Source organism: Falco biarmicus, chromosome 5 (assembly GCF_023638135.1).
Source record: "Falco biarmicus isolate bFalBia1 chromosome 5, bFalBia1.pri, whole genome shotgun sequence".
Lineage (NCBI taxonomy): Eukaryota > Metazoa > Chordata > Aves > Falconiformes > Falconidae > Falco > Falco biarmicus.
The window spans coordinates 73,842,262-73,864,157 of NC_079292.1; the positions used below are offsets into that span (position 1 = coordinate 73,842,262).

The 21,896-nt window shown below is 38.2% G+C and overlaps 1 protein-coding gene across 10 annotated transcripts in view; it reads left to right on the plus strand.

Annotated features, from left to right (window-relative positions):
- Positions 1-21,896, plus strand: part of SOX5 (SRY-box transcription factor 5) — a 297,069-nt gene that overhangs the window by 10,026 nt on the left and 265,147 nt on the right. The window contains exon 1 of one of the 10 annotated variants that reach the window (XM_056340472.1): positions 1,272-1,292. The exons of the other annotated variants lie outside the window; for them this stretch is intronic. The gene's annotated coding sequence lies outside the window, so the exon portion shown is untranslated. Of the gene's footprint in view, positions 1-1,271; positions 1,293-21,896 lie in introns of those variants that run through there. 10 annotated transcript variants of the gene reach the window in all.

Sequence of the window (21,896 nt, forward strand, 5' to 3'; positions counted from 1 at the left end):
AATTATTCACATGGAGAATATTAATGTGAGGAACAGACTCTACTGAAAGCAGGCAATGTAGGCAGCCACAGTGAGCAAACCAACTAGCTTAAAAGGAAAAAAACACGCTGCGGAACACAAAATGCTTTGTGATTCTTACCTGCATATTTGACATCTGTTCTTTAAATGTGTGATAGAGATCCAAAATGAAGGAAGTGATACAGCTTATTGAAAGGGAGGAATTATTTTCTTATTCATGTTAAAAGTTCTAATCTGTTCTAGTGTTTTTATTTTTTTTTCATTTCCAACTGTATGCTCAGTAAGAGTAGGGCTGAATCGCTGGAGTCTGCTGGTGGATTCAGATCTAGTCTCTGTGTTGCATCTTTTACTACATACTGTTGAGAAAATGGGTATAAACTAAGGAATCCTAGGTGGATTTGATCTCCGTAGCCTATGAATATCATGACTGAGCTATTAAGTTATTTTCTTTGATAAGCTTTTTAAGAGGGAGACTACTTTCAAGATAATGGATTATAATCAGGCATGTTCCATAGTGTTTCAGTACTAGTTATTCAGCAGTGTGTTCACAAAGACCTATTTTGTGGTAGGGCTAGTAAAGGCATCCTTTAAAAAAGTACCTGTTCATTCTGAGTTTGGACTCAGTGGCACTGAAGTTCAGTGTCAGGTCCTAAAAATGTAGGCCTAATTAATTAATATTCTGCTCAATTCTATGAAAGAGGCTGAAGTTTTTCACCTCAGTAAATCAGGATGGCGTGAAGTGGTAATTCACGACAAGATCATTGACCAGAAGCCTGACTTTCCTTAATTTGCAGCAAACTTCCGTCAGTTGCAATGCCAGCAGAATTCGTAAAGCATCAGGAGAGATCTCTGCAGGCTTCTGGAAGACTGTAGATTTCAGAAGTTCTGTGTCAGTGTGCTTTAAAGGCATGTTAAGTATCTGTTCCTCCTACACAACATGTATCCCTGGCAGATTAGAAAGATCGGAAAGGCGGTGATGAAAATGCACCTGGATTCTGCCAGGGCTAACATCTGGGCCATAGTGGACTTGGCACTGTGCACAAAATCAATCTTTGTTTTGAAACTGTGTGTTTCCTAAGGTAGTAATTCCCAGTTGTGGCCACCAAGGTCTTAAGTGAGACTGCAGCACAAAACGGCATTCTTCCAAATATACATTTGTTTGATAACCTCAGTTGTCAAAAGTGTGACCTCTGTTAATTTGTCACCAGGCAAATTATTGTCACCAGTTCCCAGATTCCGTGAGAACCCCAGGCAGACAGCAGAGCCCCATGCTGGTAAGCATTTCTGGTTTTGCTGTTTGTGGTAATAAACAACCCACTTACAAATGAGTTGACTGAGGTACCTGCAACTGAAGTGGCTTGCCATGGGCTGTCCGGTATAACAGCAGCAGATTCATCAGCAGATTCTTGGAGGGCTCACTGCCCTCGTCTGGAGCTGATTCCTCCAGAGCAGCATAGCCTATTTTATATTTTCATATTAAATAAGCTAAATGAATATTGGATAAGAAAGACGGAGCCTTATGATTAAAATGATGAATAGAATTTCCTTCTTGGTGTTACTTAGAAATATGAAAACAACATGAATGAAGGTGCTGTTGTTATAGTTGGATAGAGTCTGACATGGAAGCCTGTATTTTTAAAAGCAACTATAAAAAATTAGAGTGTAATAGAAGTTAGAACATTATTTTAAAAAGAAGATAAATAAAATAGCTTTCTACATACATGTGCAGTCTATTGAAAGGCCATCCAAAGCACTGATACCAATTTAAGAAGATGATCTTTTGCCTTAATTATACATCTGGGACATATTAGCTGAACATTTTGTGGAGAACTGTGAATACCTTAGTTGCCAGTTGTCTAAAATGCTGCTAATGATTGCTTCAGTGCCAGTGTTTTGATGGCTAGAACCTAGGCCTGAATATGAATACAAAGAACTCAATCTAAAAAAACTGCGTGTGCGCACACACTTTTTATACAAAACAGATTTCAACCATCTGCTTGGCACTTAGCTTTGCAACTATAGGCTCTGATATGAAAGGGAGCACTGTCCAGGTTATGAATGGTGTCACTTTTATTGGTACCTTAGAAAAATCATAGGGTTTTTAGAAAGCTTGCGTATCCAATGGTTTTCTTCAGTGGAATAATAAAAACTACTGCTTTAGCCAAAATTTTGTGCCTTCCATCGTTCCTCCAACGGCAGCATCTCCTTACCCTTGCAAAAGGGATTTTATAGTGACGAAAAGTTTCTGTTCTGCACCTCAGCATTTCAAAGTCTATCAGAGGAGTTTAGATGAGTGGCCCTTAGAACTGACACCCCAGATGGTTTATGACACAAAGCACTGTTTGCTTAGGAATACGCTGTATAGCAGAGTCTGTTGCCCAAGCACTGCAGAGCGTGTCAAATCAGCATGGAAGTTAATGGACCAAAAGCCCTTCTGAATTTAACACTTTCCCATTTGATCTGAATTTACAGCTTTAAATCAGGACTGCAGTTTTCCTTTAGTGGTGCAGTGGTGGAAAGTGAAGTTGATAACATAGATTACAGGCATATAATACAATCATTTTGACCCAATTCATCTATTTAAAGGTTTAGAATGAATGAAACTGACTAACATCTTTAGTAAAAGCCTATTCATGAAATATATTTAAAAAAAAAAATGAAAAATTGAAAGTTAGGAGAAGATTTGAGTATGTATTGCTTTGATACTCTGACCAGGTCATCTTTTACTCTTAAAGTACAAAAAATCAAACATCTTTGGAGCTTTCACTCTTTGTTAGCAATTTAGGATATTATTTCTTTGCCTTTGCTAGATTTATCCTTAAAATATGCAGGACAAAATATGTTTCTTTGCTTGTTTTCTTCAAAAGGCTTTGATAGTATTCTCCCTTAGGCACCCGTTTGGAAAAAGATGACGAAAATGTAACCTCCTGCATGTAACAAAGCTTCTGTGTTTGGCCATCCATTTAGTGCTGTGTCACATTAGTACTGTGTTGTTAACACCTTTGGACAGGGCTAAAGGTTCCTTGCTGCTCTGTCTAGAGAGCTGCTTGTGTCGGATCATAATGTTGCTGGACACTTTTCTCAATAAACACACTTTTAATTTAAAAGTAGGGCTGGGTTTTTGCTTCTGAGATGTCAGGAGTGTGAATAAAAGGAGTAATTGTTATTTATGCTCTTATTTTATAAAGATTTCGTTTTCTCTATGTTACGTGGTCTCAAGAAAGTACTACTTTTAACTGTTACATTTTATTTGCCTGAGTCTGTCTTTTTGTGGAGAACATCTGAGATGATGAAAGAAAGATAAAGTTGGATCTCTGTGGATAAGATGATGATAATACTGGAAACTTAAAAGCTGCTGCATAGTTTTAGATGAATCATAATGTATGGACAGCAAAAATCCTACTTTAAAAAAACTATCTATAGGAAATAAGCCTTAACTGTATTAAGGTTGTAGCCCTAATAAGCTAATAGACTTGCAGCTCTCTGTATTATTTCTGTCCAGTCTCTTCCTTCCTCAGCTATTCTCCTTTCACCTTCTCCCCACAAGCAGTCGGGCATGCTTTCTACATTTTTGTGGAGAGCCCTGTTATTCTCAAAGGTAGAAATTAAAACAATAAACCTATTAGGCTTAAGGAATTTCTGAGGCCCTTTAAGTGGTGATCTGGATGGAAAGAAAGCCAGTTCTCCAGCCACTGTGTCACCATGCCTTCCCGTAGCAACTCTATTGAAGTTACTTAACCATTTTATTTAGTGAAGCAGTTCTTCATGTTGCATGCCATAAAATGGGTTTCTTCAGGAGTGGGAAATAGAAGCCTATCTTCTGTTCAGTGTTAATGATTGTACAAGAATAAGCTCCTGTATTCAGGGATGGGTGAGAAGAAATTCTGTAGGAAACGGTCTGAGTGGATACATAATGAAACCTTGGCTATTCAGCTCTTGTGTTCTTGGAAATTTTAGAGGGGAAAGTCTCCTTGACCAATGTCAACAATTTCTTCATTTTCTTTGCTTCCCCTCCTCCTCCCTTTAGGTAATATATTTATTGTCAATTTATTTTGTGTAGATTCCTCCAATCCGCTGTGGTTGGAAGGGAGTTCTGGAACGAGTGCATGGCAAGGTAAATATGAGACGGCAGTTGGTGGTGTGGGAGGGAGGGTGGGGAGAAGGAGGTGGCAGAGGATACGACAGTGCAGCTACAGTTTTAAACAACCTGACAGTTGTCCCCCTTTTTATTAAAATGGTAGCTTTCAAGCCAGGTCCCTGAACTGTTTAATTTGATTTACACTGTTAAGGCTAAGTTCCCTCATGATGTTAATAAGAACTGAACCTTTAGATGTTGCTTTCCCTTCTCCCCCCCCCCCCCCCTTTTTTTTTTCCTTTTTTTCTTCTTTCTTTTCTTTCCACCATTAGAATTCTAGTTGTGTCTCTTTCTAGTCTCTTTCTATTTGCTTAAAACAAATGGCTGTGCTGTGTCACCATTCATTTTAAGCTTAGACATCTGACTTGGGAAAAGCTTGAAATGGGAAGAGGGTGGTTCACAGAGGAGGATGCATTTGGTAGATCTAGTGGGCTCCTTCTTACGATTTTCAGCCAGTTCAGTGTTACTATCAGGTTGAAGTTGCATTTGCATTAAAGCTGGTTCAAAGACTGAACTTCAGCTTTCTTCGTAGCCTCTCAGTGTCCAAAATAAATGAGGTTCACAATAGGCAGGTGCCAAGTGGCTACAGTAATGTCAACCCGACAGTTTCTTTGACTGTCCAGCTCCAGTGTATGAGGGAAGGTGAGGTCAGGCACACAGGACTTTGGAAATCAATCCCTTGAAGTATTACGTGCTACTTCTTCTTTCCAGGAAGCCCTAGGTACAGATTTGAAAGTCTACAGAATGAAGTGGGCTACTACATTGCAAAGGCTATATAACATCTGAATTTTTGGAGATTCTGATGTTATATTTAATACTGAAAGCAGGAGGAAAGGATGAATGCATGCATAGGAAGAATGCATGAGTTTTGGAAAGAAAAAATGTGTGAAAGAATTGTGTGTGAGTCAGCTGGTACAAAAAACTTCTGTGTCCTTTTAGAATTCGGGGGCAATTAAATGTGTTTTATTGACACACTGCCTTGTGTCACTCTGGTTTTCGGCAAATGAGTTTGATGCTCTTATTGGTAGTCTTAGAAAAGAGGGCAAGGGCTGAGTGAGTCTAGAGAGCAGCGTTTGCCCTCACCTCCAGAGTTTTTATTACTGGCTCCTCTGCAGCCCTGGGTAGTAGGGACATCATGGGAAGTTCGTTCTTCCTCTGTTTTTGCAGTATTGTTGTGTGAGTGAACAGAAGTTGTGCTTGTCATTCAGCCTCCTTGCACAAACCCCCATTCCTGAAGGACGGTAAGGCTCTGTCCAGCTCCTACTAAAAACAATTGTAAAACTCTCCTTGGCTTAACATGGATGTTGGATTGGGCCCGTTAGATGGGAAGAAAATAAAAGTGGAATTGTTGTTAATGATTCCTATTGATGCTTTTCCTGGCACAAAGTACTGCAGATAATTGTTTTTAGATGAAATACAGTTACATCTAAGTATTACATTTATTAGCTTTTCAAAGGAGGAATAACCAAACTGGACATATGGGGTGTTTGAAGTGTGATTGTGTGAGACTAAGATAATTTCAGGAGAATAGCTTAAATCGCAGGATATGTGTGATGCCCTTTGTATACAAGATGTGGGGTTGTGGAATTTATTTTGCATGCACTGGTTTTCACTGAGAAAGAATCCAGAATGCAAATATATAGTCACATTTAGAATATATAAGGAACACAGCCTCACTGCTGTAGACTTCAAGACCTATTCATCAGGCCTGATAGTGACATGATCTATGGAAATACTTCAATTCAGCAGGTTTAATCCTTTTTAAGAGTAAGTTGCTTGAAAGCATTTTGAGTAAAGACTGAGAAGGAATATGGTATATGGAACACACAAATAAAGGCCAGCCCTATTAGGCTCTGAGTAGCTTTAAATCCTTTGAAGTTCTGTAGGTTTTGAACTTCCTAAAAGATCAGAACCAACAAAAGAGTTTTCACCTTATCTTCATGTTTTTCTGCTGTAATCAATGATGTAATTTCCACATTAAAAAGGGGTACTAATGTTTCTGGTATAATCTAGCCATTGCCCCAGCCCTCCCCATGATTTGGTTAGAACATGTGGTATAGGCAGATACTGAACAGTCCATTTTTCTTCAGCCTGATTCTGGAGTGTTCAAGTTAAATGATGTGTGTAATTTCTCCACGTTTTGGAATGTTTCCTGTTGACTTCAGTGTGTGATTTAGCTGTAGAAGACTGTGATCCAGAGCCTCTTAAGAGCAGGCAGAATGGTGAGGGCACTGCTTGTCTCACTGTATTCTTCTCATTCATCCAGCGGGTGAAGGGAAGGAATGAAGTGGCAGAGCTTTTGTTGCTTCTGTTTTTTGGGAAATGTGTTCAAAGAACTGTTTTGGAAGATGATGGTGAAGTTGTTCCTACTATTTGCACTGCATTGCCAAAACATTGTGCTCTTGTATGAGGTAATAGCTGTGGCTTGTGGCGACATTATGAAAACATTGGTTTGTTATGATGATTGCAGAAAAAATCCCAGATACATGGTAACGTATTTGTAATATTGTATTGAAGTGAAACATGGAAAATACAGCATAGCTTGGAGTCCCCTTGGACTGATTTCATGTTTCAGGAATGAAGAAGCAATTGTGAAAAACTGAAATGGGTGTACATGACATCAATTAAATAATAGATTTTGGTCCATTTTAGTATAGTGTGTGTCTTTTTTTTTTTTTTTTTTTTTGGTATCAGTAGTATGTGTTACAATTGGTTGGTAGTAGAAGGTATTTTACATTGCTAATAATCCAAATTAGATTATATTTTTTTGTGTGTGTCCTGTGAAATAGAGGCAATATTAACTAAGATAACATTGCTGCTGGAAGCCATTGTAGAACAAGAAGTAGCACATAGGTAATCTAAGGCTATCGAAGTATCTATATAGGCAAGAAGACCACAGACTCTTTCCCCTCAACATCTAATCCTGAGGTAAGGCACTCAGCATAACAAACAGAAAGAGATTTATACTGTCCTTTTACACCCTTCAGCTGGACAGTCTAAGCTCCTGGGTTTTCCAGCTATGCTGACTGAGAGGTTTGAAATTAATTTTTGAACTTTTGAATGCCTCTTTGTTTATACAACCTATTTTTGTTTCTTCTTTAACTCCTTTTTAGTTAATGGGTGTTACTAAATCTAAAAGCTTGGATCATGGCTTTTAGATTTGTTAGTTTAAGGGAATACACTTAAAGCAACACGATGGCCATGAGGCACCAAAGCTCTAGGTGCATAAAATTGCTTATTACCCTATTACAACAATTTTTATATGCCTGCTAGGTATGTGGGTCCTTCAGTTCAAAACCTGCTTTATCTGCATTTGATGTCTTCCATTGTGTACAGATAATCAAGCCAAAACCTCTAATGTTTAGTAGGAGTCAGTAGCAAGAGAGCACTGGTGATGAATGTTGTAAGATCGTATGAGAAACAAGTCCCAGAAGAGGTGTATTAAGAGCCGTGTATCACTATACCACCAAATCAGCACTGTTGTTTGCTTCATCCTCTTCTTTTTCCTGTGACTTTTCATCTTTTTATCACACATTGCAAAAGACTACTCTTACGTATCTATCTTTTAGAGAGCTGAACTGCAGTATTTTTGTAATGCCTGTTGTTATGACATGTTTCCTATAAAGCAGAGCAGGATCTACAGCAGAGGTGTAATGAATGACCACAGTCAATTACTGTGATGAGCAATTGATTCCTGGTTTTTGAAAGTATGTCCTTAATAATTATTCATTCGGCTGAACTATCCTATTCTTTGTATGAGTTGTGTATAGAAAGATAGAGGCATGATACATGTTATTACTCATATAGCTGTGTCAATAATGATATAAGCTATATAGATGTGACAAGTGGGCTAGAATAAATAATGGCAAAGAACAGAACTAAAATATTTAGCTTTAGGTAAATACTGGCTCTTTTTGGTGTATTACAAAAGCTAGACTATAAGAAAAACACAGTCTCAGAACAATTACATCAAAAAATCTCTAAAGAAGTTTTAGTCCAGTCAGTGGGGTACTTTTTCTAGTGTCTTTTTTTCTGCTTTATATGGTGATTCCTGCAGCATTGCATTTATTCTGTGTAAGAAATAGATATTTAGGGTCATGCTCTGTTTGTACAGGAATGTCCTTTTATAATGTGATAGGTAGTATGAGACTAATGAAGCAGAACAGTTAGACTCACAAGGTATGGGTTTATTGGAAATAATTAAAAAAGAGATAATGGTAATTTATTATCCTGATATTGTAAAGCTCAAAATGGAGTGCCCGGAGTTTCTGTTGGAATCAGTGGCAGCTGGAAATGCTGAGAACTTTGCAGCGTTAGGCATCCTCCTCACACACTTCAGAAGGTGCTAAAGTTAAAAGGGAACTTTTAACTCTTTGAGGTCATACAGCCTCACTGTGAAACGCTTGTCTGCAAAACATCCAGGGTCTGGTGGTGGGGTGAAAAAGGGAATGGGAGAAGGAATAACAAGGGAGGGAAGGGAGGGGATGGGACAGGTCTACTTGCATAGGTAAACTTGCATGAAAGATGAAGCTGCCTGCCTTCTGTCCTACCTTTTCCATCATAAACAGATAGTGGCATGATACTGGACAGTCAGTTCTTGTTCTTGGATTATTATTATTTTTTTTAAGTCGTGGTGGTGGGTCATTTGGAATTGCTTCATTTTGTTCTATTACCAGGGTGAACAGGAGGGTTTGACTGGTAATTCATAGGTTGGGGAGGTTGCAGCTGGAAGTGTACAGGAGTGGCAAAAAGGAAGGAAAAAAGGGAAACAAAGGTTGTTTTAGTTTTTTCTAAGGTGTATGGCTATACAGGTTTTGGGATTCATCATCCAGTGAAAAAAAGTGAGAGGCGGACCAAGGAAAGTTATCCTGTTTATTTGGCTAGGCCTTCCTTTGACTCAGTATGCTATAATCATCTTTGTGCTGGTTGTCTTTAAAAGTATAATTAATCTGGAAGTGAATGTGGGTGGTGGGTGGTATGGCAAAGTATTTCTTCAGGAAAAAAAAATAAGAAAGAAGTGGTCTGCTGAAGAAAAAAGTCTTGTGTAGCTTTCCAGTTTTTTGGTTTGGACGCTGTATGTACGTAACTCGGAAGCCAAAGACGTCCCGAGTTGAAGCCCAGGGAGAGTTCACTAGAAACAGTATAATTGGAACATGCCCCACTTTATTACAAAGATGATAACACTTTGTGCTTCTCTTGTGCCCTCTGTGCTAAGATCTCAAGGTGCTTTGCAAATACTAAGGGATTAACCTGTGGAGTGCCACTGCCAAATGGGTATTATTACTGTCCCCCTTTACATGCCTGGGAATTGAAGTACCGAGGGGTACAACAGCTCAGTTGTGCAACGCTTTTGCCTGGAGAGAAGAACTTAGGTGAAGTCGCCCCGCTGCAGTAAAGAGGTTTGAATATAGCAGGAGGAAAATTTAGTACCTGCGTCCCTCTGAGTATTTGCAGTTCTTCACTTAGCTAACATTCAGATTGGTTTTGGTAGACAGGCTTGCAACCTTAGAGGGACAGGAGGCAAAGTTGTAATTAATTCCTCCTTAATTGGCATAGCAGTAAGTAATTCTGCTTAATCCATTCCTTGCTGTGAGGATGAAGTAAGGCTAAACATCTGAATTGTGGAGAGGACAAGGGGAAGAGGGGGAGTAGGCAGTGAAAGATGGACAGAGACAGACATTTCTTACGCTGTTCTAGGCACATGTTAAGAAATACCTACATAAATAAGACATCTCTCTTATTTTTCCCTCATATTGCCTCTTGACTTAATTAGGTGAAATGCAAAGAAATAGGGAATTCAGTTTGGAAAAATTCACTAATTTTTCCCTACTCCTCCTTGCCTTTCATTCAGTCCGTAAGAGTCTCTGGAGTGTGAAATGTGAAGACACCAAATTGGAATTAATTTTGCTTTTTCATTTAACAGATTGTGTTACATTAACACCACACTATTGCCAAGCAGCAAACCTTTCCTTTCCTCAGATGTTAGCTACTAATACAGACTAAAGACTGCTGAAAGAATGGTTATACTGAAATGCTTTATTTAAGTTTATCCTCCCTTGTGGCTCGAATGGGCCCTGATTCTGCTAAGATGTATTCACATGAGCAGTCTCACTGAGTTCGCTTTTATTGCTTCCTGGCAAGTAAGCTGGATTCTATTTCATATATCATCGCCCAAGTTAGAATTTCAAAGCTCACTCAATCCTCAGAGAGACCTGTGCAAGGCTCTCTTCTCCTGTATCTACACAGGCACTAAACACACTGAGGACACAATTGAATTAATCAGGGCTACTCATGTACAGAAAATCAACCAAGATTCTATTTAAGAGATGACAACTTTGATATCATATTGTTCATTACCAGCCAAGGAATTGTTCCTGCTTATGTAACAGGATTATTAAATTGTTTACTGATGATAAGTCTTGCTTCAAATATTAAGCATGCATTGAGAGTTGTAGTATAGTTCTACTGAGAAGAACTACCTATAGGTTACATCACAGGATTTATTTTCTCTCCCTAAATTGTGTTTTGTTTGCAGTTTTGAGTGCATGCTTTTATTTTAAGTCTTACAAGTTTAGCCCAGGATCTGACAGTCAGGCTCTCATGCTCTTGGATGGTGACCAATATTCATATTCTGCAGGTTAAATTCTTCTCCTGAAGATACTTGCCTGTCTGCAAAATGTTTATTTTGTGCCTCTTGTGGTCAGGATAGATTCTGGAAGTTAGTTATGCAGATCGCAGGGGGGTTAAATTTGATTCTGCTGTTAGTACATTGTTCTATGGTCTGTGACTAGAATGAAATGCTGTTCAGTGGCCTGTGGAGTAATTGGTTCTGCAGGACTTATAAAAGTAGTAGTAGTAGTAGAGAGGACTCAAATTAGAAAATGAAACAAACAAAAAAAGTATCTACATGACTTTCAGTGCATCAGTGCTTGAGACTGTTTGGTGAGGCGGTGTCTTTGACATTACCCCTGTCTAGGGCAGAATTACACCTTAATAGTTTGGATCCATTAGTTTTCTTTGCTGAGGATGGCAGTATTTAAGGCTCAAGCTCCCTCAGCAGCAGTAGCCCATTCATTGGCACCATCTCACCAAAGAAAATAGAAGTCTGTTCTCTTCATTTTTAGCAGGACCATATCTCATCTCTCTGTAAGAGACTATTCCATTTCAGGCGTCGTGCCCTTTGAACTAGAATTTTCATATACGTTATTTGGAAGATCCTCTGCTACAATTGTAAGCCTAAATTATATAAATTTGAGAGAACCTGAGCAAAACTGTCTTTGAGGGATGATTCTTCATTCAGTTGCAGTACTGTTGCCTTTTTCTGTCTTTACAACTAATCCCGTTGCATTTGGAATCATCAGGACTCAATGTGTAGTCGCTGCCCATAGACCTGGGTCATGAACCTAATGAGCAGTCAGTCCTCTTTAATGTGAAAAAACCCTCTTTCACTCTGTGTGCCTGTATGTTAAAGATGACATGGTTGCACATATGTAGAATTATCTTGCGTTTTGTCTATTACAAAAATGGAGAAATATATTACAGTGCTGCTGGGACTGCCATTCTCAAGTGTAAAAGGCTTCAGCTGCTGCTGTGTTATATCTACTACCCATAGTGGTGGGCATGTGTGGGTTTTTTTTAACTTGTAGACCATTTCTAAAGAAAAATACAACTGTGTGCTTCATAAACATATAGCTTTTTCTAAGGATACTACATTTTAAAAAAATTCATTACCTGCCTGTGTCTTCCTTCTAATGTTAATCCACTTCCTTAAACTATAGCGTGCAAAACAATACATTCACCAGGCTTGTGGTTTATTACTGTCATGGTTGGGTTTCCTGGTTGGTGAAATAGGTTTTTAAAGTACAATTTGTCAGGTGTGTTTGATCCCACTGAAGATGCAAGGCATGTGATGTCCGGGGCTGCTCCAGTAAGGCTATCTGGTGACTATCCATTAAGTTCAATAAAGTTAAAGTAGGAGCTGGGAGAATGTCAGATGTCATACGTTGGTCATAGTATTGCCCAAAATTCTGAAAGTGGTGTGTAGTGTATCAAGCCCAGCAATCCTGGATAACATTAGTCAAATTTTTTCTGTCAAGGCTCAACTGCATTTTGGTAAGTAGTTTCTTATACAAAAAGATTCCCCTCTGTGTGACGTGGACCCGAGGGTAGCTAGCACTAATATGCTTTACTTCCAGCCATCTCTTCCTGAGTTCTTTTTCACAAACAAAGCGTGGAAAGATCTTTTAAAATTTATTTTTCCTGTTAGATTCTAAGCGTAAGCTTCTAGTAGAAGAAAACCAGAAAACTGCAAAAGGGAAAATGAAGTTTCTGTACATCAGCTTGATTTTGGCAGTACAGAACTGCATGCTTTATTAAGTGCAGCTGAATGGGGGTGAATTATTTGTAACTGCTACTATATGTGGGAAGGCATAGAATGTAAAATATAACATCGATAATGAATGCTTTCGTATTGGTGGATAACTAATTTTTAAACTGCGTAGAAAATGGAGTTGCTGGACAGGACTCACTTAGTGAGGCTGCTGCCTGCCATGTAACTTTGCTGCTTTTAATAATGGCTGATTACACAGGTGGCAGTAACTACAATGGTAGCTTTTCTGAGAAATGCATTATTTTCACAGTGCCGCTGATGGAAGAAACGCTTAGTAGCAGCTGATAATTAATGATCAATGTGGAGATTATCACAAACAATTTACAAAGGTTGACTTTTTCTTTAGAAGTCCCTTTGGATAAACTGGATGGTAAATTACCTGCCTAAGGCTTTTACTTTACTTGTGCTAATAAGATGAAAATGAATGTGTTTGAAGAGCTCTGGACTGAACTTTTCAGACTGTCTGATAATCCATACAACTCTTCTTTAAACATCTTAAGGGAGTGAGCAAATAGAGACTATAAGAAAATTGAAAACCATCATATGGGTGCATGTTACACCCAGTCTAAGTAATAGGGCATGACAAATAAGAGGCACTGCTGTAGAGTTCTTATTTTCATTGTATGACATACATTAAATATTTGATCATCAGCCAGCAGACAGAAACAATTGGGCTAAGAGTATCATTTGCAAATAGAAGAGTAAGATTTAGACTGTCATAATCTGAGAACGGGATGGAGAACTATATCTTAATCCATGTTTCAATATCATCTCTTTACGTTGTGGTGTGCAGACCACTTAAAATTCTCTTCTGTATTTCCTCAGTCTGTAAAAAGGAGTTAGTAATCCGTATTTACTTCAGAAGGGATAATAATCCTTATTTACTTCACAGAAGGGATATGTGAAGAGTAATTAGTATTTGTAAGTGCTTTTAAGGATGAAAAGAGTAGTGCAAGCATAGAAAGCTGTCTGGTAAATTATATAAAGGAAAGAAGTAGGATGAGGTTTGTAGAGGTATGTAGCTATTTGGAGACATAGGTGGACTCCTAATCAGATTTTCAGAAGGTACAGGTATCTCAATATTGGAAGCACATTTGAAGATCTCTAACAGCAAGACAAACTCCATGTTTTTGGCACTTTAATATGCTTATAAATCTGGCTTGTGTTTTATATCCATGACGGGGGAGGGTGTGTGTGTGGAAGTAGAGGGAAAGGGGGATAGGGGTGCAAAGGCTTGGTAACAGCTGCACTTTCTGATCTTCCCCCTCTAAAGCGACGATGGAAATGGGGGTGAGAAGAGAGTAGGAGAGAAAAGAAAAAACCTTTGTACATCCGATGAGCTCTGTGTTGTGAGCAGATTAGTGAAACCATAAATACGTTGTTGGTTAAAAATATTCCCCTAGCATTATTTTTATGGTTTTGTGACTTTGTTTTGTGTTTGACTTTTTTAAAACTTAAAATCTGGTACACTTGTGTGAGCCATTTAAAAGAGAGAAAAACTAAACAGAAGGACCTTTGCTTTGTTTGTGAATGAAGGGACGGGCTAGATACAAGTTCTAGAAATACAGAAAGTACCCGTTCTAGGGTTTTTGGTGTGTCTTTTTAGTATGCCTTTATAATTAGTTATCCAGGGCAGAGGTTGGAAAGGGGGCTGGTTTTAGCTTTCCATCATTATCTTGATAGCACGTTTGATGAATGCAGTATGCCTCAATTTCGTTATACTGAGGAATGATCATCAGAGCTACTGCATACAGGAAACTGGAAATCAGAGCTTGTAGCTCACCGTCTGAATTTGGCCCTGGTGTGCTGTGAGAGGGAGGGTTAGAACTCTGATTTTCAATGAGGTGCCAGTACTGGGCAGTTCTGTGGGTAAACAAGAAACAAACTGGTGTCTGTGATGGTTCATCTGTGAAATGGGCATTATCATTAGTATTTTGTGATGAAGGTATGTGAGATTCATTTAAAATAGCTTTTCTGTTAAAAAAGTGCTCAGTAATTGTAAATTGCCATGGCATTTCCTGGAAAGGGGTGAGTTTTCTTCTTGTATAAAGGACAGAGAAAGAGTTCCAGTGAAACTGGACAGTGTAGTGAAAAGGATATAGTGACAGTCTCTTCCTAGATCCTGGGGTTTGGTTTAGGGTTTTTTTGGTTGGGTTTCGGGTTTGGGTGGGGGTTTTTGTGAGAGTTGTTTTTTAGGGGGGGGGTTGGTGTTTTGGGTTGGTCTTTTTCCATTATCACTGCCCAGAAAAGAAAGATTAATAGATTTTTATGAAGTATAGTCAATAGGTAAAATATTATTCTTATGACCTGTTGGCAGGACTGCATGAAGAAACTTAGTTTTGCAGTTTCAAAATACAGTAGCTGAATAGACTACTTAATTTTTGCCCTTGCTTATGTGTCAGTATGCACAAAACCATCAGGTAAATTAATGATACAAGCAAGTAATACAAACAGCGATCACTAATAAAATGCTTTCTTTAAAAAAGAAAGTCGGAGCTTGCAGAGCTTTTTATAAAGGCATTTAAACATTCTTATCTCTTATGTAGAAATAGAAAAACTGGGAGCCAGAAAGATTCAATAAATTATGTGGGGTCACGCGGGAAGTTGCCGTCTTCTGAATTCTTAATGTTGTCTCCTGGTTTTGTAGCCCATACTGAGGCAGAGCGTGTATTCACTACCTGGTCATAGTTTTGATGTTTCTGCTGCTTTGGCAATGCAAAGGATGTTGCTATACTGCCGAATTAAATTTCTGTGATATATTTAATTTGGTCAACCAATCTTCTATCCTAGGTGTCATTCAAATAACTGTAGAGCTTGCCAGATGACTACTTACACAAATCAAAAGCTATTTATTACCTTTTTTTTTTAAATACAGTGGGACAGTGAACCTTTCTTACTGCATTTGTATACAGTTCATGCTGGTAACCTTGAAAACATAGCTTATCATCAGCCTTGTGATATGGAGGTTTTTTTAATGTCTGATACAAATGAATCCATGATTTTTCTCAATGTCCTTGTTTAATGTGACTGCAATTATTCCTAATCAATTACTTTGGTTGCAGTAAGTAGCCCATGAAGTGGCTGGGCATCCTTTTCCAATACAGAAATGTTCTTTCCAGTATCATCTGCAGATACATCAAAAGGCTTTCTGGGCGATCTACTTTCTGTTGCCCGGGCACCATCTTTTTATAGGGTCGCATGCTGAATTGTCCTCGGTGCCAAATCCATGTAGTCAGAAAAACCAAAAAAGCGGTGTATGTATGGGGAGCGTAGAATAAAAAAACAGAAGAGGGAAGCAAGGAAGTTTGGTTGTTCATTTTTGTTTAACAGCTAAGTTACCTTTCTAAGATGCTCAGCACTTACGCCTCGTAAGCCTGAAGGAATCTGAAGATCCTCACTCCCTTCAGGGCCAGTGGTGCCCTTTGAATGCCTCGTTCTCCATGCAGTGGTCATTTTCCTCTTAACACTCGTGACATACGTTTCAGATCTGAACATCTGGATTCAGATTCACTTATAATATAATTAGGTGTATCCCCAGCGGGGTGAGAAAATTTTTGATGGAAGAAGTCTTTTCAAGAAAGCTATTATACCACTTATTATGGCAATAGCAGTCAGGTTTACTTTACTGTAATGTATATTTATTTTTTTCAGAAGACTATAGCTCTCATCTGAAGTTGGACCTCGATGGTGATATGTGCCTTAGACTGCTAAATTGTTTTAATACATCTCCGTAAAAACAGTTCTAGGCAAGAACATTTTAATGGTGATTTTTTTAAGTGTGTTTGAAGGCAGTGTGTGGATAGTGTGATGTAGGGGAAGAGCCAAATGTTTATTTTAAGATGTGTTTGAATGAATCTGCCTATATAAACTTGCCAGTGTTAAGAAAGAGGGGCTCTGCCCCTTTTAGATCACAAAGGCCTCTCAGTGGGGGATGGTTTTGGTAATGGAAAAAACAAAAAAGGTTCCAGTATGTGGTGGAGGAGGTAAAATAAACAAACAGCAATGGATGATTACTTCTCTCCATCAAGGCTTCTTTATCCTTGCAAGCTCAGCCAGTGGTCAGCATGTTAGACACCCCTCCCTGTTTTATCCATTCCTTAACTGTGTTCTTTGACTGCATTGGTTTATACAGCTGGGTCTTTGTGGCGCTGGATGGGAATCACTGTTGAACAACAGACATGAAGGTAGACAAAGTACCTATGGAAGGGTGAATGGCAGATATCCTACGAGTTTCCCTGGAGGGAAAAATACTGTTCAGGGTTTTTCTCCTCCTTTCCACCCCACCTCCCAAATCCCAAAGATTTTTACGGTGGACATCTTTTTGCGACGGTGTTTCAGTGCCTGCCACTGCAGCCTTTCAAAAGTAAAATTTGAGACTTCTTGTGGTCCTAAAGGTATGTTGTCTGTTCAGAATGGTCTGTTATTTTCATGTTTGTGGATTTGTTTTTATATTGCGCATCAATATGTGTTTGTTTGTGCAAGGCTATATGTGCGTTATATGACCAATAGCTATATTTTTCTGGGTTAACAGCTCCAGCAATATCTAGGGTTCATGTTTGTTACGCTGGGTAATTATCAGCTGTTTATGACTGTTTTTTGTCTTGAAATCTGACAGGCATTTCTTGAATCAGGTAAAGCAAAAACATCAGCTTTTAGACGGTGGTGAGCTAAAGTCCATCTGCTTACCTGCATGCGCTGTTACAGTGGTGAGGAAGCATGTTAGTATGTTCAAGCAACAGTTCTGAGCAGTGTTCAGGAGCGCTTTAAACTGAACATGGATGTTCAGAAATCAGAAAATTACAGAAGTGAAAGTGGCTTGTACAATACTACTGCAAATGAACAGATATGTGCTGTGGTGGGTGATTACACCACACATTTGTTAATGTAGATTTTTAATTCTTATGGTTTCATGAATAAAAACTAGGAAGACAGTGCAACAACTGTCAACGGTTCACAGAACGACTGAAGACTTCACAGCACAGTATGCACAGAGAGTAAAGCAGGAGCCTTCACATCATACCATAAACTTTTTCCTCTTTTATCCCTCATGCAAATCATCTGTTGGAGCAGAGATGGGATGACTCTGCAGATAATCTGAAGTAGGAGATAGGAGTGCGAAACTGCCTCAGCACTTGAAAAAAGTTCATCCTTTCTCTTGGAATATCAGAGTAAAGTTATTTTTATTTAAACAATTTTTGTTTTACTCTATTTGTATTTCAGAGTAATTTTTGGAGCAGCAATTTTCCCTAGTTTCTGATAGGCAACATCTGGGCTTTGGAACAATCTCTTTTCAGCTTTTAAAACTCTACCTCAAATTGCTTAGACATTATAAATGTTCAGAATTTTTTGTGGGTTTTTTTTTAACATAATAGAAAGGCCATAATGTATTTATACCCTGTCATTTTATCTTCAAGTTCAGTTTGATTTTTCTTTCTCAGGCTTTCCAGGATTATTTGTCCCTGGGCCAAGAATGCACCTGTCATGTATAAACCCTCCAGAAAGGCGGGAGCACACACGTGCATGTGAACAAAAAAATAATAAAAATTGTAGGCAGCTGGAATTAACCTGTTGGAAAGAAAGTGTTTGCACTCATTAGAGACATTGCTCTGCCTAAATATATATTTTCATATGCGCACACACACACACACAGACACAAGAAATGTTTCACTATGCCTGTAATTCTTAAAGATACACATGGGTTCTCAGAGGCCCCAGTTCTGCTCCCAGTAAAGAGGCCCAATATTTTGGTGATGCAAGTTCAAGCTGTGAATGGATATGCATATGCATGCATACTTTACTAGCATGATCACTTTTACCAGGAAACATACAGTATGCATATGGATGTATGTGCTTATGTGTTCCCGTGTTTATTTGCATTTTTTATAAAGTGGTAGACATGATGCAAATGTCTATGCAAGTGGTTGGAGCAAGAGTTTATATAATAATGGAATGATACTGTAAGTTTAGATGTGTAAACATCAGTGCATATATTGAAAATTATTTCATAAGTGTGATTGTATGTACATTGATTAGAAGCAAATATACATGCCTTACCAGTAGGAAAACGCAGAGTGAAGTGGGAAAATAGACCTTTTTTTAATGATAATAATAATAATAATAAAATAATCCTTATTTCTGGTTTGTTTCTTGTTTGCTTAAAAAAAAAAAAAGTAATTCCATTTGTTGAGTTTGAAATGTAAGGAAGGAAAGAGAGGGGAAAGGCGAGAGGACTTGAAGCTCGATAGCTGTTTCTTTGGTACTCCCATTGCTGAGCAATGGCATGATGGAAGAGTGGGAAAAGCTGTGTCATATTTTACCAAGATCTCAGCCAAAAGACTGGCTTCTTATACTGAAATCTGGGTGTCTTTTGGGAAAGAATTCTTATTATTAATGTTGATTCTACTGAAAGTAATTCATCATTTAATAATGCTTGAAGAAAATTTTATGTCAGCTTGATTAGACAAAGACTACGAATGACCAAGAAAAAACTCCCTAAATTGCAAAAGTTTTAATATTGGCTAACTTTTCAGAATGAGCCCATGGCTCCTCAGATTTCTTTGTAATAAGTCAGTCATTTATAATTGTCATAATATTAAAGCTTTTTCAACTCCTTGCCTTCATTTCACTCAATGTCAATGGAAATTAGGTATGCGCGTCTGTGTGTGATGTATGGATTCCTCGTAGCATGCAGCACGGCTCTCCCACTCAGCGTCTGGAGACTGACTGACTTCTTTTCTGTCATTTTCAAGTATTAGTTTGTACAGTGAAATTTCAAGGCCTGAAATCTCTAATTATTTGACTAGATCCCTCTTTGTAGTTCAGCAGGCAGAAGAGTGATGATTACCTAATGTCATAGTGATTGCAATAATACTTTCAGCAGTGAGCAGTTCCTGAAACTTTACATGAAAATAAAACCAAAACTCCGCGATTTCTGCTGTGACATGAGGACAAATGTAAAAGAAGAATAATAATGATAATGATAAGTAAAAAAGAAAGATATATGAGGAGCTGAAGAGTAGGGGGAGGTACATTTTTGAAAGGTTGGGGGGGGGGGGGGGCGGGGGGAGGAAGCCAGAGTTAATTTGAGGATGCACTGGAAAATAAATGAGCTTGTGGATTTAATTCAAAATCACCCAAGCAGACTCTTTTGCATGAAAGAAGCCAGTGATCAGGCTCAGTTTACTTGAAACATCAACAATGACTGCATCCTGCTGTTTCAGAGTTTGTGCTGATAGATGCTCATCGTCTTTGACACTGCACCATTATGGTTGTATGTTGCCTGTACCGTAACCACGTTTTAACTACATGCCTCTTCTGGTTTTAAGAAGTTCTTAAAATAATCCAGGTTTTGAAGTCTGATCTTTTAGAAACATGCTTTTCAGCAGTAGTAAAATCAGATCCTGTAGTTTCTGGTTTATAAACATACTATTAGATTTTTGGCTCCCTTAGTTGACAGACTAGTGAAAACCAAAAGGCTTATGAATTTGACAGGTACTAAACAAAGATAGGATAGAGGTTGTCATGCTAAAGCTGATTTTGAATGTGTCTCTCTGAGTAAATCACTAAACATTCCTGCTTAACACCTACTAGTTACTGTACAAAGCAGGAGTAATAATGCAAAGACCTGCATGAGATCTACAAAAGAATTAGGTAGTATTCTTTGCAGTCATAGAATATAGTATCTTGATAGGAGTTCCTTCATCACCTTTCAAATTCTGTATTGGATGAAGGTTGGTTTGGTTCAGGCTAGACTATTTCACTAAACAGCTTAGTCATGCACAAAGAATCTTTCCCAGTTACCTGCTTCAAAAGGTCAGTGAAAATCTTTGCATAACACAGGTTGGGAACATTCAACATGAACTTTTACTACACTTCATTTTGCAGTGGTTTTTCATGCATAAATTCCTTGCAAATGCAAGAAAATGGAGATGGTAATTTTTTAGTTTAGAACATAGAGTTTATAAAAAGTTTTATAAAAAAAGAAAAATTTTACAAGGTTTTTGTGAACACTTTATTGAAAGACACTTGTAACAACTTTCTTATTTGAGGATTTCAAAACATGTCAAAATGAAACCATTTACCACTGGAATTTTGAACAGTGCCTTTTCTCAAAAAACATTTTCCACAATATGTGGAGTATCAGATTTATCAGCCAAGCTGCTAATACTTGCAAATGCAAACTTTAAAACAGATAGGGGATAGCATATTCTCTGCTCATTTTATATTCAGAATCTTCTAAAGTGATGGAGCAAGAAAAAAAAAAGGTTAAAGTAACCCTATACAGGGAGGAAATCTGGAAAGCAAAAGGGAAAAGGTGAGTTGGGTGAAATGGAAATTATTGGATGGCCTTAACCATAGGATTACTCCTGTGGCAGCTGTGACAATAGACAACTGCACAGAAATATCACACAGGTTATGCTATAGTGATCTTGGTTTGTATCAACAAAAGTGACTTGTTCACCAAAACCCTTTTCAAATAATACAACTTATTTGTAGCATATGTGCATTTGAAAAGATGGCTGATTGATATAATCTTAGAAAGTAACAATTAACAAATTATTCAATCTGTGTGACAGATGAGAGCACGTTTCGTGCACATTTTTTTATTGATGAGCAGATTAGAGATGTTAGCATCTTTTTACTTTTTTTTACTTGTAAAATTACTTCAGTAAAGAATTCCAAACCAGGCTGTAAATGACTCAAAGAGATTGCCAAGTGAAGTCTGTTTTTAGTGGTATGTGTAGAAACAAGTCGGGCTTGCAGTTCCCAGTGGGACAGAGTGTGGGAGTCTGCCACCCTTACTCATGTTGAGTAATACCTTATTACACAAGTAATCCTGTCAAAACGAACAGAGTTGGGGTTTTTTTTTTTAAGGTACTAGTTACTCAGCGTACATAAATAATGAATGAATTTGGGGCAAAAATGGAACGTAGACAGTCACTAGTATTAACTAGCACCTTTTTCTGGGACTGTCTGTAGAGAGATCACAGCTTCAATAAACCTGGGAACATGAACCATTTTATTAGTACTAAATGGGATCAGAGATGCGGCAGATGTTCATTGCTGACATTTTGGATAAGCTTGTGTTTGTGCATCTATACGTGTGCGCGCGCGTATACTTACACATTAGATATATGTAATATTGCTGCAGTCTGTAATCATAACTATTTCCAGTGGAAAAGCAGAGTCTGCAGATTTCCAGAATGCCCTTTAATTAGAGGGAAATATCCCTGCAGATCAGGAAGAGAGTCAGATTGAATCTTATTGAAGTTCCTGGGACTAGTTTAGTGTATAGCATTTGGTCTGGCATCAGGCCGTGTTAGCGAGTCAGTTCTGGTGCTGTTGGTAGCTGGA